General features: G+C 41.2%; 1 long non-coding RNA gene across 1 annotated transcript in view; it reads left to right on the top strand.

The window, feature by feature from the left end:
- The first annotated feature begins 5,365 nt into the window (after positions 1-5,365).
- Positions 5,366-12,243, top strand: part of LOC117096676 — a 40,168-nt gene continuing 33,290 nt past the window's right edge. Inside the window, exon 1 of the long non-coding RNA XR_004442585.1 lies at positions 5,366-5,400. This is a non-coding gene — a long non-coding RNA (uncharacterized LOC117096676). The remainder of the gene's footprint in view (positions 5,401-12,243) is intronic.

Here is a 12,243-nt window from a genome sequence, read left to right on the forward strand (position 1 = left end):
TCTTCTTCTTCACAGAGTCACTCTCTGTCACCAAGCTGAAGTGCAGTAGGGCTATCTTGGCTCACTGCAAACTCTGCCTCCCAGGTTCAAGTGATTCTTCTGCCTCAGCCTCCTGAGTAGCTGGTACCACAGGCGTGCACCACCATGCCCAGCTAATTTTTGTATTTTTAGTAGAGACAGGGTTTCACCATGTTGGCCAAGATGGTCTTGATCTCTTGACTTCATGATCCACTCATCTCGGCCTCTCAAAGTGCTGGGATTACAGGTGTGTGCCACCTTGCCTGGCCCAGTGAACAGATTTCTTATTCAAACTCTAAGTTTCTGATTAAGTCAGAGTCCCTGCAATATACCAAGTTGTTCCTTCCTGAACCTGTAGCATTTAAATACTGATGTCCTGGCCAGGCATCTGGGTATAGTGGCTCACGCCTGTAATTCCAGCACTTTGGGAGGCCAAGGTTGGTGTATCACGAGGTCAGGAGATCAAGACTATCCTGGCTAACACGGTGAAACCCCATCTCCACTAAAAACACACACACACACAAAATGATTAGCTGGGCATGGTGGCAGGCGCCCATAGTCCCAGCTACTCAGGAGGCTGAGGCAGGAGAATGGCGTCAACCTGGGAGGCGGAGCTTGCAGTGAGCCAAGATCATGCCACTGCACTCCAGCCTGGGCGACAGCGTGACACTCAGTCTCAAATAAATAAATAAATAAATAAATAAATACTGATATCCTTACATCAGCCAAGGATAGCAATACTGGTAACTTTTAATTAAAACAGCAAGACATTTTATATTTTGAGGCAAAGGATGAGCCCAGTAGTAGAGCTACCAAACCTAATCAGAAACATCTCTCATGTTCTTTCACAAAACATGCTTTAAAAGCCTTGACCCACCCACACCATTTTATTCCCCTGCAGAAACTATGCATTTGTAACTGATGTGGTTTGGATATTTTGTCCCTGTCAGGCCTCTGAGCCCAAGCCAAGCCATCGCATCCCCTGTGACTTGCATGTATAAGGCCAGATGGCCTGAAGTAACTGAAGAATCACAAAAGAAGTGCAAATGCCTTGCCCCGCCTTAACTGATGACATTCCACCACAAAAGAAGTGAAAATGGCCGGTCCTTGCCTTAAGTGATGACATTATCTTGTGAAATTCCTTTTCCTGGCTCATCCTGGCTCAAAAAGCTCCCCCACTGAGCACCTTGTGACCCCCACTCCTGCCCACCAGAGAATAACCCCCCTTTGACTGTAGTTTTCCTTTACCTACCCAATTCCTATAAAACGGCCCCACCCTTATCTCCCTTCCCTGACTCTCTTTTTGGACTCAGCCCGCCTGCACCCAGGTGAAATAAACAGCCATGTTGCTCACACAAAGCTTGTTTGGTGGTCTTTTCACACAGACGCGCATGACAGTCCCCCCACTCCAAATCTTTTGTTGAAATGTGACCTCTCATGCTGAAGGTGGAGATGTTTGGGTGTTTGCATCATGGGGATGGATCCCTCATGGAAGGCTTGGTGCTGTCCTCACAGCAGTGAGTGAGTTCTCACTCTGTGAGTGCATTTGAGACATGGTTGTTTAATAGAGACTGGTAGCTCCACCTCTTTCCTCTTACCCACTCTCTTGCCATGTGATACACCTGCTTCCCCTTTGCCTTCCATCATGATTGCAAGCTCACCAGAGGCAGATGCTGGCACTATGCTTAATGTACAGCCTGCAGAATCATGAGCCAATTAAACCTCTTTTTTTAATGAATTAATTACCGAGTCTCAGGTATTATTTTAGAGCAATGCAAATAAATGAACACAGAAAATTGGTACTGAAGAGTGAGACATTGCTATAAAGATTCCTGAAGTTGCAGAAACAGCTTTAAAACTGGGTGACATGCAGAGGTTGGAATATTGGAGGGCTCAGAGGAAAGCAGGAAGATGAGAGAAAATTTAGAACTTCTCAGAGACTGAATAATAGTGACCAAAATGTTACTAGAAATATGGACAGTAAAGGCCAGGCTCAAAAGGTTTCAGATGAAAATGAAGAAGTCATTAGGAACTGGAGTAAAGATCACCCATGTTATGCCCGGCAAGAACTTGGCTGCATTGTGTCCATGGCTTAGGGGTTTGTAGGAAGGTAAACTTAAGAGTGATGACCTAGGGTAAAAGGTGGAAAAGTTTATGAACAGCAAATCATTCAAGGTGTGCTGTAGCTGCTTCTAACAGCCTATGATCAAATACAGGAGCAAGGAAATACCTTAAAATTGGAACTTGTAATTAAAAGGGAAGCAGAGCATTAATAGCTTGGAAAATCTGCAGCCTGGCTTGGCCATATGGTAGAAAGGGGCAAAACATTTTCAGGAGAGGAATACAAGAAGTGCATGGAGCAACCACTTGCTAGAGAGGTTTGTGTGACTAAATGGGAGTCAATTGCTAATAGTCAAGACAATAGGAAAAAGACCTCAAAGGCATTTCAGAAGTCTCTGGGTCAGCCTCCTCCCATTACAGGCCCTAAGGCCTAGCAGGACAGAATGGCTTCCTGGGCCAGGGCCAGGGACTTGCTAACCTTCACAACTTTGGAACATGGTTCTCTGTATCCCTGCTGCTTCAGCTCCTGCCTGACTCAAAAGGCTGAGCCAATGCCCTAGAGGGTGCAAACCATAAGCCTTGGTGGCTTCCACGTGGTGTTGAGTCTGCAGGCACAACAGAATGCAAGAATGAAGGAGGCTTGGAAGGTTCCACCTAGAATTCAGAGGATGTATTGAAAAGCCTGGGTGCCAAGACAGAAACTTGCCACAGAGGCAACACTCCTGTAGAAAGTCTGTACTAGGGAAATCCCAAGGTTAAAGGTGGAATTGGAGCCCATGCAAAGTCTCTACCAAGGCACTGCCTAGTGGAACAATGGGATGGGGGCTGCTGTCGCATAGACCTAAGAATAATAGAGCCACTGGAAACTTTCATTTGTGCCTAGAGAAGCCACAGGCACTGGATTCCAACCTGTGAGAGCAACTACAGGTGCTTCACCCTGCAAAGCCCCAGGGGCAAAAATGCCTAATGCCTTGGGAGTCCACCCCTTACAACAATGCACCCAGGATGGGGGACACAGAGTTAAGGAAGATAATTTTGGAGCTTTAAAGATTTAATGACTGCTCTGCTGGGTTTCAGAAATGTGTGGGGCTTGTTGCCCTTTTCTTTTGGCTGACTTCTCCCTTTTGGCGTGATGATGCTTACTCAATTCCTGCACCACCATTGCATCTCAGAGGTAAATATTTAATTTCTTTTTTTATTTTTTATTTTACAGCCTCACAGGTGAAAGAAACTTGCCTTGAGTCCCCAATGAGACTTTGAATTTTGAACTTTTGGGTGACGCTGGAATGAGTTGAGGCTTCTAAAGACTCTTGGGAAGGGATGATTGTATTTTACAATGTGAGATGAACATGATATTTGGGGTCCCAGAGGTGGAATCATATGGCTAGTATATTTTGTCCTCTCTAAATCTCATGTTGAAATGTAACCTCCAAAGTCAGTGGTGGGGCCTGTGGAAGGTGTTTGGGTCATGGGGACAAATCCCTCATGAATGCCTTGGTGCCATCCTTGAAGTAATATGTAAGCTCTCACTTTGAGTTCAAGTGAGATCTGCTTGTATAAAAAAGCCTGGCTCCTTCTTCTCCTCCTCTCTCTTCCTCTCTCTCATCATGTGATATACCTGCTCCTCATTTGCCTTCCATCAGTTGTAAGCTTCCTGAGGCCCTCACCAGAAGCAGAATCATGAGCCAATTAAACCTCTTTTCTTTATAAATTACCCAGTCTCAGGCATTCCCTTACGAATAAAGACTTTGTCCACATTTTCACTATGCATCCCAGATTTTCTAGAAGATATTTCTGAACATCATTGCAAAAGCAACCACATAATAGTAGTTCTGATTCCAGAAATTGTAGAGTAACTTGTACCAGACTATCCATTAGAAAGATAATAAATAAACTAAACTGAATTCCAGCTTTGGCAGCAGAGTTAAAATTCATCTCCAATACACAAGTAAGTAGATAAATAAAAAAAATAACAAATAAGCTTTGAACAAATAGAGCTGAAAAAAGTTTGAAGATACTGGAGACCAGACAAAAATGAGCAAATCCTGGCTGGAGTTTGGCCCTTGAAAAGGAGAATGGCAAGGATGAGACCTCATTTGTATACCTTTTCCCTCTTATGGGGAAAAAAGACAAAAAGTATTGGAAACAGTAAATGGGAGAATATATAAAATTTACAAAGGAACGAAGATATAAATAATTGCTAATGTCACAATAAAAACATGAAAATAAGAAGAAAATGAATCTTATCTTTAAATTCCTTAAGACAAAACCAAAAATTTTAAATCAGCATGCTGCGTCGAGTCAAAGTAACTTACTTGGTTAAATATATATTTTACGTAAATGAAAGCTGAAAAGATACATTTCTCAAGTCCTGTACTATAAGAAGTGCTGAAAGAAGTTCTTCAGAATAAAGTGAAATGACTACAGATAGAGACAGAGATTCACAGGGAGGAATAAAGATGACCAGAAATAAGAGCTCTAGGTTAAATGAAGGAACTGTATTTTTTCTTTTAATTTCTTTAAAAGAAAATTGACAATTTAATGCAAAAAATATAAGGTTGAATTATAAAATTTATAAGTGGATTTAAAGTGTATGGCACCAATAATGTTACTGAATTCATATGGGTATGCAGCAACCTTAGTTTTTTCCTCTTCAGGAAAAACAAATTGACTGAAGAGGCAGGAGATACCAGAGGAATTTTTAGAGCAAGAGTGAAAGTTTACTAGAAGTCTTTAGAACAGGAATGTAAGGAAGTAAAGTACACTTGGAAGAGGGACAAGCGGGTGACGTGAGAGATAAGGTGCACAGTTTGACCTTTGGACTTAGCATACTTCCAGGATCTTGCATCCCTTCTCTCCTGATTCTTCCCTTGGGGTGGCCTGTCACGTGCAGTGAACTACCAGCACTTGGGAGGGGAGCATGCACAGCGTGTTTACTGGATCTGTACACTTGCTCAATTGAGGTGCTCTCCCCTTACCAGCCGAATGCCCATTGGTGGTAATATACCAGTTAAACTCTACCATTTTACCTCTTAGTGCACATGCTCAAGCCAACTCACTCAACTCCTGAGATCTTACTGGGAAGCTGCTTATCACCAGTTTCAGCTGTTTCTTGGGAGACTGCCTTTACCTGGCACTGGATGTGACCATTGTTATTTAGAGAGACGGTTTACTAACCACCTGACCATCATCTGATGGATGTCTAACATTCCTAGAGAGGGAGTGCTCTCCTACCTTGCTTGTGTGTGACTAGCTACCTACTGTAACAATTTCCCCCTCAATAGTCCAAGACCACAATTCTTTGGAGAAAAATGGATGAAGGTCAGTCTTCTGTAACTGCTTCCCTCTCATAGAGGGGCAAGGGTGGTTCTGTGGGTCTTGGCCTCTTGCTAGTTGTCAGGGAAGGGTTTGCTCTGTGGGATGGTGAAAGCAGTATCCAGCCAGGTCCAAGGGAGACATGGGCAGGATTTCACCTCTCTCATGTCTCACTAATGGGCAGTCTAGGGGTCTCCTGCAGGAGGGTGACTCTTAAATATTGAGAGGATGGTATCCCTCACTAATGATCATCTAGAGCTTGATGGCCTGAAGGCAAGAGAAGACAAGTCAGGTTATTAGATTTAGCAGAATGTTAAAGTGAAAGAAGGGGGTGATGACAGGTGACACACCCAGGTAGCTGGTGGCTATAGTCATAACTGCTAAGAATTGGGTGTGTGGGGGTGCTAGCCAATTCCAGTATGTGCCAAGAATTGCAATACTGATCCAGATTTTTTCATTACCCATCCCTTTTCTTTCTTCTGAGCTGCAGCCGGAGATCACTAGTTGGTTCACTGGAATAAGTAGGGTTAGTCTAAATTGCAGACAAAAACTCAAAAACAACTGATGAGACTAGAACTTAAGAACAGTGTACCATAGTTCTTAAAACATAATTTTTCTCTCTCTAGATCTTATTTTTATGAAAAATAAATCATGATAGGACTGATTTGTTTGCAAAATAAGTTCTAGTCTTATTACACTTGGCCAGATTATTTACATGAAACACACCAAGATTAATCATTTTCCAGAAAGTGACATTTTTTACTTACCAGATGTCAGGAACCCTGTACAGGGACTGTGTAGACAAGGTATGAGGCCAGTTTTCCCAAGGGGTTTTATTGTCTCTGTAAGTTAAATTTGATTCCTTTAAAAAAGCACATTATTTCAGTCAAAGCCTTGATAAAACAAGCAGTGTCTCTAATTGTGTCCTGTTGCAAAAGGAAACAGATTCATATTGCATTTATGCAAATAACTGTATTGCTATGAGTTAAGAATATTCACAAATAGTTTTCAAATTCAGGAGAAATCAGGTAGGGAGAAAAAAAAAACTATGCTCCAAATTATATTGATAGTAGTATAATTTATTTACTCAATTTTTAAAAGCTGTAAATAGCTCAAAAGATAAGTTTTCTTGTCTTTTAAAAACAAATGAAGGATTAACAACATTTTAAGCAAAAATTCATAAAAGAATTATTTTAGTCTTCTATTCGTTTAGTCCATGTTCTGCTTGATACTTATGAACATTTTAGCTCTCCATATCTCTATTCTAATAACACAATCTTGAAGTTACGAGAACCTGTGTTTTATAATACCTGTTAGAGTACTATAGCTATTTATAAAACCACCTTCTAAAAATAATCAAAACAAGACAACTAATGTTCATGGATGACAAAATATCTTAGGGCAGACACAGTCAAAGTCATAATTGACAAGGAAATTTGTTACCTTGGTGGTACACAATAATTTAACATAGTAATTATGATTATTCCTGATAACATATATTAACTTATGTCAGAGTTATAGGAGTTTTGCATAATTTTGGAACACATGTACCAATAACACATTTATAAAAATATAGTCCAAAGAAATCCAAATGTCACCTTTGCATCAGTGTGCTATTGATGTCAAACCCAACTCAATAAAACCTTAATAGGCAAATCTGTTCCATTTTAATCAGTCTGACCATAAGATAAGATTCTCATGAACATTTTATAACCCTTTACAATTTTCTGTTAAAGAGCAGAACAATACTCTAAGAAAACTGTGCTGTGTTTTTATTCCAATGTTTAATTTACAGACAAACTGAATAATATCCTTTTAATTTTAGCTAATATGTTCACTCACACAATTTCTTTTACATGATTAATTTTTCACAAACATTCCACAACTTAAACTTCTAGCTTTATCTAATCTAACTTTAAACAACAACTTAACCCTCTAAAATAGGCAATAAACTACATTCCCATGCTTTCTTATAATCTTTTACTAAAAGCATATTCTACTTTCCTTACCTGTCTTGCATGTAAAACTCTTTTTTCAGTAGTCTCAAGTACATGAAAAACAGTAAAACTATTTTTCTAGTAGTCTCAAGTCTCAAGTACTAAATACTTAAGTAGTCTTAATTGTTAGCAACTTTTACTTTTATTAAAAAACTTCGTAAGTGATTCTAATTATGTATGAGGTTTGGAGCATAGGACATCAGACAGAAATGAAGATAAGGCCTGACTCTTTCCAGCATAGCTAGGGCTCATGGCTAACACTGTATATTATATCTCCCGGACTTGCCTAGCTTTAAAGCAGAGATATTGTACAGTTTAGAGTCATAGGAGCAGTTTAGGAAGCATTAAGTAGGCCTAATATCCTTTAGAATTGTATATTATTTCATAAATTCCCTCTTATAAATCTTTTCATGAATTGCATAGACCATGTACAACATGCTTAGACTTTCTGACTTGTCCTAGACATTCCTCTATTTAAACAACCAGTCACTTTACTTTAGGACAAGATTTTACCATACAAGATTCTTTCTTATATAAAATCTATTTTCTTTATAACCTTCCTTACCAGAAATACCTCTTTATTTTTATAAAGTTTGAATGAGACAAGTCATTTTCTTTTTGTTAGAAAGTCAAGCTTTGTACTGCTTGTTACTGGGTGAGTTCTGTAAAGGAGGAGCAAATGAGGAGGTTACTTACATACTATAGAAGTCATCCACCCTCAACAGATTGCTCAGTTAAATTTTTACTAATATTTGTCTGAATAAGTATGGGCTATTTCTAAACCCCTGAGGTGGGACAGTCCAGACTGAAGTTATTGGCTGAAGATTTAGGTAGCTTTCACAAGAGAAATAGAGCTACTATAGGGAAAGATGAATTCAGAAGTTGAGTAAATATTAAGCAGGTACCTATCTTGGTAAATACATTTTTGCCCCGAAGAGGTGTGAATTTTTTCTTTTGGAGGGAGGAGGTGCAATTTGCTTCATTACCTGACAGAATTTGGAGGAGAGTTGCTCAAAGATTAGCACAGAGTAGTCATCCCTCGAAGCCAAAAGGGAAAATTATAATTTTACTTTCTGCCTCCATAGTTGTCCTTGTTCTGTTGATGACGGTGTCTGAACTGGGAGCTTGCTAAAGCAGAGAGCCTTTTCAGATCAAGGTCACCAGGGGTTGGGATTCTGTCCTGGGGCCCTTAAGCCCTCAGGGAAGTTCCATTTCAGTGGTTGAGCTTGTGGCAGAGAGAACAAGCCATGTGGGTCTTTTTCCTATTTATCTCATTGGAGTAGTTTACCTTCCAGTGGCCTGGCTTCCAGCACCAACGGCAATTACCTGGAGGAGTGTCCTTAGGACAACCTGGAGAGAGCTTGAGAGCTTGTAAAGTAGCCAATACTTGATCCTGCCTTTTGTTCCTGCATTTTTCCTTTTTCTTAACCCTGTTCTCCTTATTCTACTCTTGGTTATACAAGACTGAGAAGGCTAATCTGAGGACCTCCTGCACACAGAATCACTGGGTTCCATGACTGACTTTTGTAATTTCCTCCCAGTTAACACTTAGGCCAAACAATATTACAAAGGAAACCTAGTTTTTTGTTTTAAGGTTTGGGGAAATCAAACTTTTCCCACCTTTGGGGGATGCATCCGTGGGGCATGTCCTATAGTATGAAGACATCATTACCCATCTGTGAAGAGAGAACAGAAAAGAGAGAAAAAAAAAAGGGATAGCAATGTCTTCCCTCTACTTTTCTATTATCTTGAATGGGGCATCCCCCAATATCCTTAGGGATGAACTGGTAAAACTGTGTACTTTTGGTCCCATGTCATCACAATTAACCACTTAAGAATGTGTACCCCTAACCTTTCATTTATCTCTGTTCTAAAGGTAATCTGTTAGCCTGGGACCACAGTTCATCTCTGTCCTGTGGATCTCTTGTACCTGTGGCCTTGGGCCAGCCTATATCCTTATTTCCATGACCTTGTAGTGACTCTTGCTTGGAATATTCTAGAAAAAAATTAGATACTCTCTTTTCTCAGATTTCCATTTTCCATGTTCTTTAAGTAGAGGAGAAGCCTGTTTTTCACCTAACTGCCCAAAGGGGACTGGACTTTCCTCCACTTTCTCTTCAAATATGACCTTGAGGGTCTTGATGCATGTTGTGAAGAATGCAGAAGTGATTAGAGAAATGGAGGATACAGAAGGAAGTAGTCGGAAGCAAGAGGAATAATCATGGAAAGCCTTAATATCCTTGAATATATAGCAGCCCTTGAATTCAAGAGGGCAATGTTTGTTTTCCCTCTTGATATAAATGAAGAACCTCTGGAAGACTTAGAGCTTGGGGGAAGAACTCGCAATTGGCAAAAGAAGAATTCTCCCTCCTTCCAAATGGGTGCTAACTCAAAAAAATTAAGTAAGTTGGATCTTTAAAGGATCAGAGTGAGGCCCTATGCAGTTAGACAAACTGCTTCAAAAGCCACTGAAAACTCGACTCTGAGGTATAATAGGAACAGAAAGTATATGGTAAGTCATAAGGAGCTGGCAGAGCTGGAGTTCCAAGTAGTGGCTGTCCTGGAAATGTGTCAGCAGACAAGGGAAGGGTTTGTGGTCATCTGAGCTGGTAGGGTAAACACGAGTATAAATCTCAGGGGATTTCTGCAAGGCAGCCTGTGTCTTTGCTGCCAAACAAATGCAGCAAGAGCCATGGGTGCACAAATAACAGGGAGTGTGTGTTTAAGAATTCACGTGGCATGTGAAGTTAAAGCAAAGAGGCAGACTTGCCTCCAAGGCAGATAGTTCTGTGGGTGTGCAAGGTCATTTCAGAATACAGGCAGAGAAAACAGGAGAATATGCTGTTTGGGTTTTTGGAAAGAGCTGATTTTAGTTGAAAAAGCAGAGGAAACCCAAGACATTGCACGGTTTTAGGCTTTAGCCCTACCACTCTCATAAGCCTCCTGTCCAGGAGGGCCTGTCTCAGATCTACTCAGTGTAGACCTCAAGGTTATTCCCACCTCTGCAAGCTGCCAGTCAGGGTGAGCTGAGAGATCAGCCTGGTGGGTGAGTGTGAGCAGAGTCGCTTATGGTCAAGAGGAATTGTTCTGAGGGTTTGTTAGTAAGCAGAAGAAAGAAGGGGAGAAGAAAACTATGTGTGAGTGTTGAATGCCTTCCACCGAAGCAACTGAGGAATAAAGATCTCTTACCATTGAAGATTGTGTCAAAGTCACAGAAACAAAATATGTTAATGGCCAAATGAATTTGAGATACACAGCACCAAAGTATGTTAGCAGTGGAAGGTATCTGAGTCACATGGTACCAAAACACGTTCCCAGCAAAACATATCTATGTCATGGCACCAAAGTATGTCACCAGCAGTAAATCCATATGGGTCTACAGCAACCCCAATTCTTGCCTCCTCAGAAGAAAGAATTCAACCAAGGAGGTATAAGACAGAAGGAGAGATACAGACACGTTTTTGAGCAGGAGTGAAAGTTCATTAGAAAGCTTTAGAACAGGAAGGAAAGAAAGTAAAGTACCCTTGGAAGAGGGCCACGTGGGCGACTGGAGGGATCAAGTATGTGGTTTGTCCTTTTGACTTGAGTTTGATATGTTGACATGCTTCCTGGTTCTTGAGTCCCTTCTCCCTTGATTCTTCCCTAGCGGTGGGCTGTCCTCATGTGCAGGGGCCTGCCAGCATTTGGGAGGTGAGCAGGCACAGCATGTTTATTGGAGTTGCATGCATGCTCACTTGAGGTGTCCTTCCCTTACCAGCCAAATATCCCTAGAAAGACATATATCAGTTAAACTCCACTATTTTGGCTCTTAGTGTGCAAGTTTGAGCCCTGTCACCCAGCTTCTGGGATCTTATCAGGAAGTTTCTGATCACCAGTCTCAGGTGTTTCTGTTTATTGGGAGACTGCCTTTCCCTGGCACTGGCTATAACCAACTATCATTTTAGAGAAACAGTGTAACAACTCCCTGGCCTTCATTTGATGGTCCCCTGACATTCCTGTTTGGCACAGGGGAAGAGGCTTTCCTACCCTGCTCATATCTAACTACCCACTGTAAGAGCAATACACAGAATAGATACATGATCTTATATATACATCTTACATACAATATCATTTCAAGCTTCTCACACTTCAAATTAAATGGTGCCATATTAACCCTAAGTAGCTTGCAGTAAGTGAAAGATGCCTATTGTAATCCTTATAGTAAGCACTATTATTCACAAAATGCCATAGCCAAAATTTCAATGGTAGAAGGAAAATGTAACACTGAAAAATTAACATAACCCAGAAGAAGGCAGAAAAGGAAGAACAGCAAAGCAAAATCAGAAGACATTAAAACAAAATTACAGAAAATTAGCTACTGGATATTAGAAAATTTACAAATGTAACCCCAACTATACCAATTATTACATTAGCTGTGGTTATATCATCAGATTTAATAAAATAATCAAGATCCAAACATCCTCTTTAAAAGATATGTGTATTTAACATAAAGAAACAGGTAGCCTAAAACAAGCAAGACCCAAATGTTTGGATGAAGGGAGGTAAGATGGTGCACTTCCGGGTTCTTCTTCACCAACTTTTCCCGCACGGGCGAAAATGCAGCCGGCGCCCAGGAAGGTGCAGACCAACTGGGCATGCGCCAGGTGACGTCAATCCGAAGAGACCAAGATTTACCTGGTCTCACCTGTGGAACGCCCCCTGACACGCCTGTGCCCCGCCTATTGCCCTCCCACTCCTAGAAAAGCCGCTCCGGAGGGACGCCACCCGCGGCCTTCTCATAGCCCCACTCCTGTCGGGGTGTCAGGACTGTGGGAACTCCGCCCAAGAGCCCCACCGGGGGGACTCTGTCGGC

The sequence above is a fragment of the Trachypithecus francoisi genome, unplaced genomic scaffold (assembly GCF_009764315.1).
Source record: "Trachypithecus francoisi isolate TF-2019V2 unplaced genomic scaffold, Tfra_2.0 Lachesis_group14, whole genome shotgun sequence".
NCBI classification, from domain to species: domain Eukaryota; kingdom Metazoa; phylum Chordata; class Mammalia; order Primates; family Cercopithecidae; genus Trachypithecus; species Trachypithecus francoisi.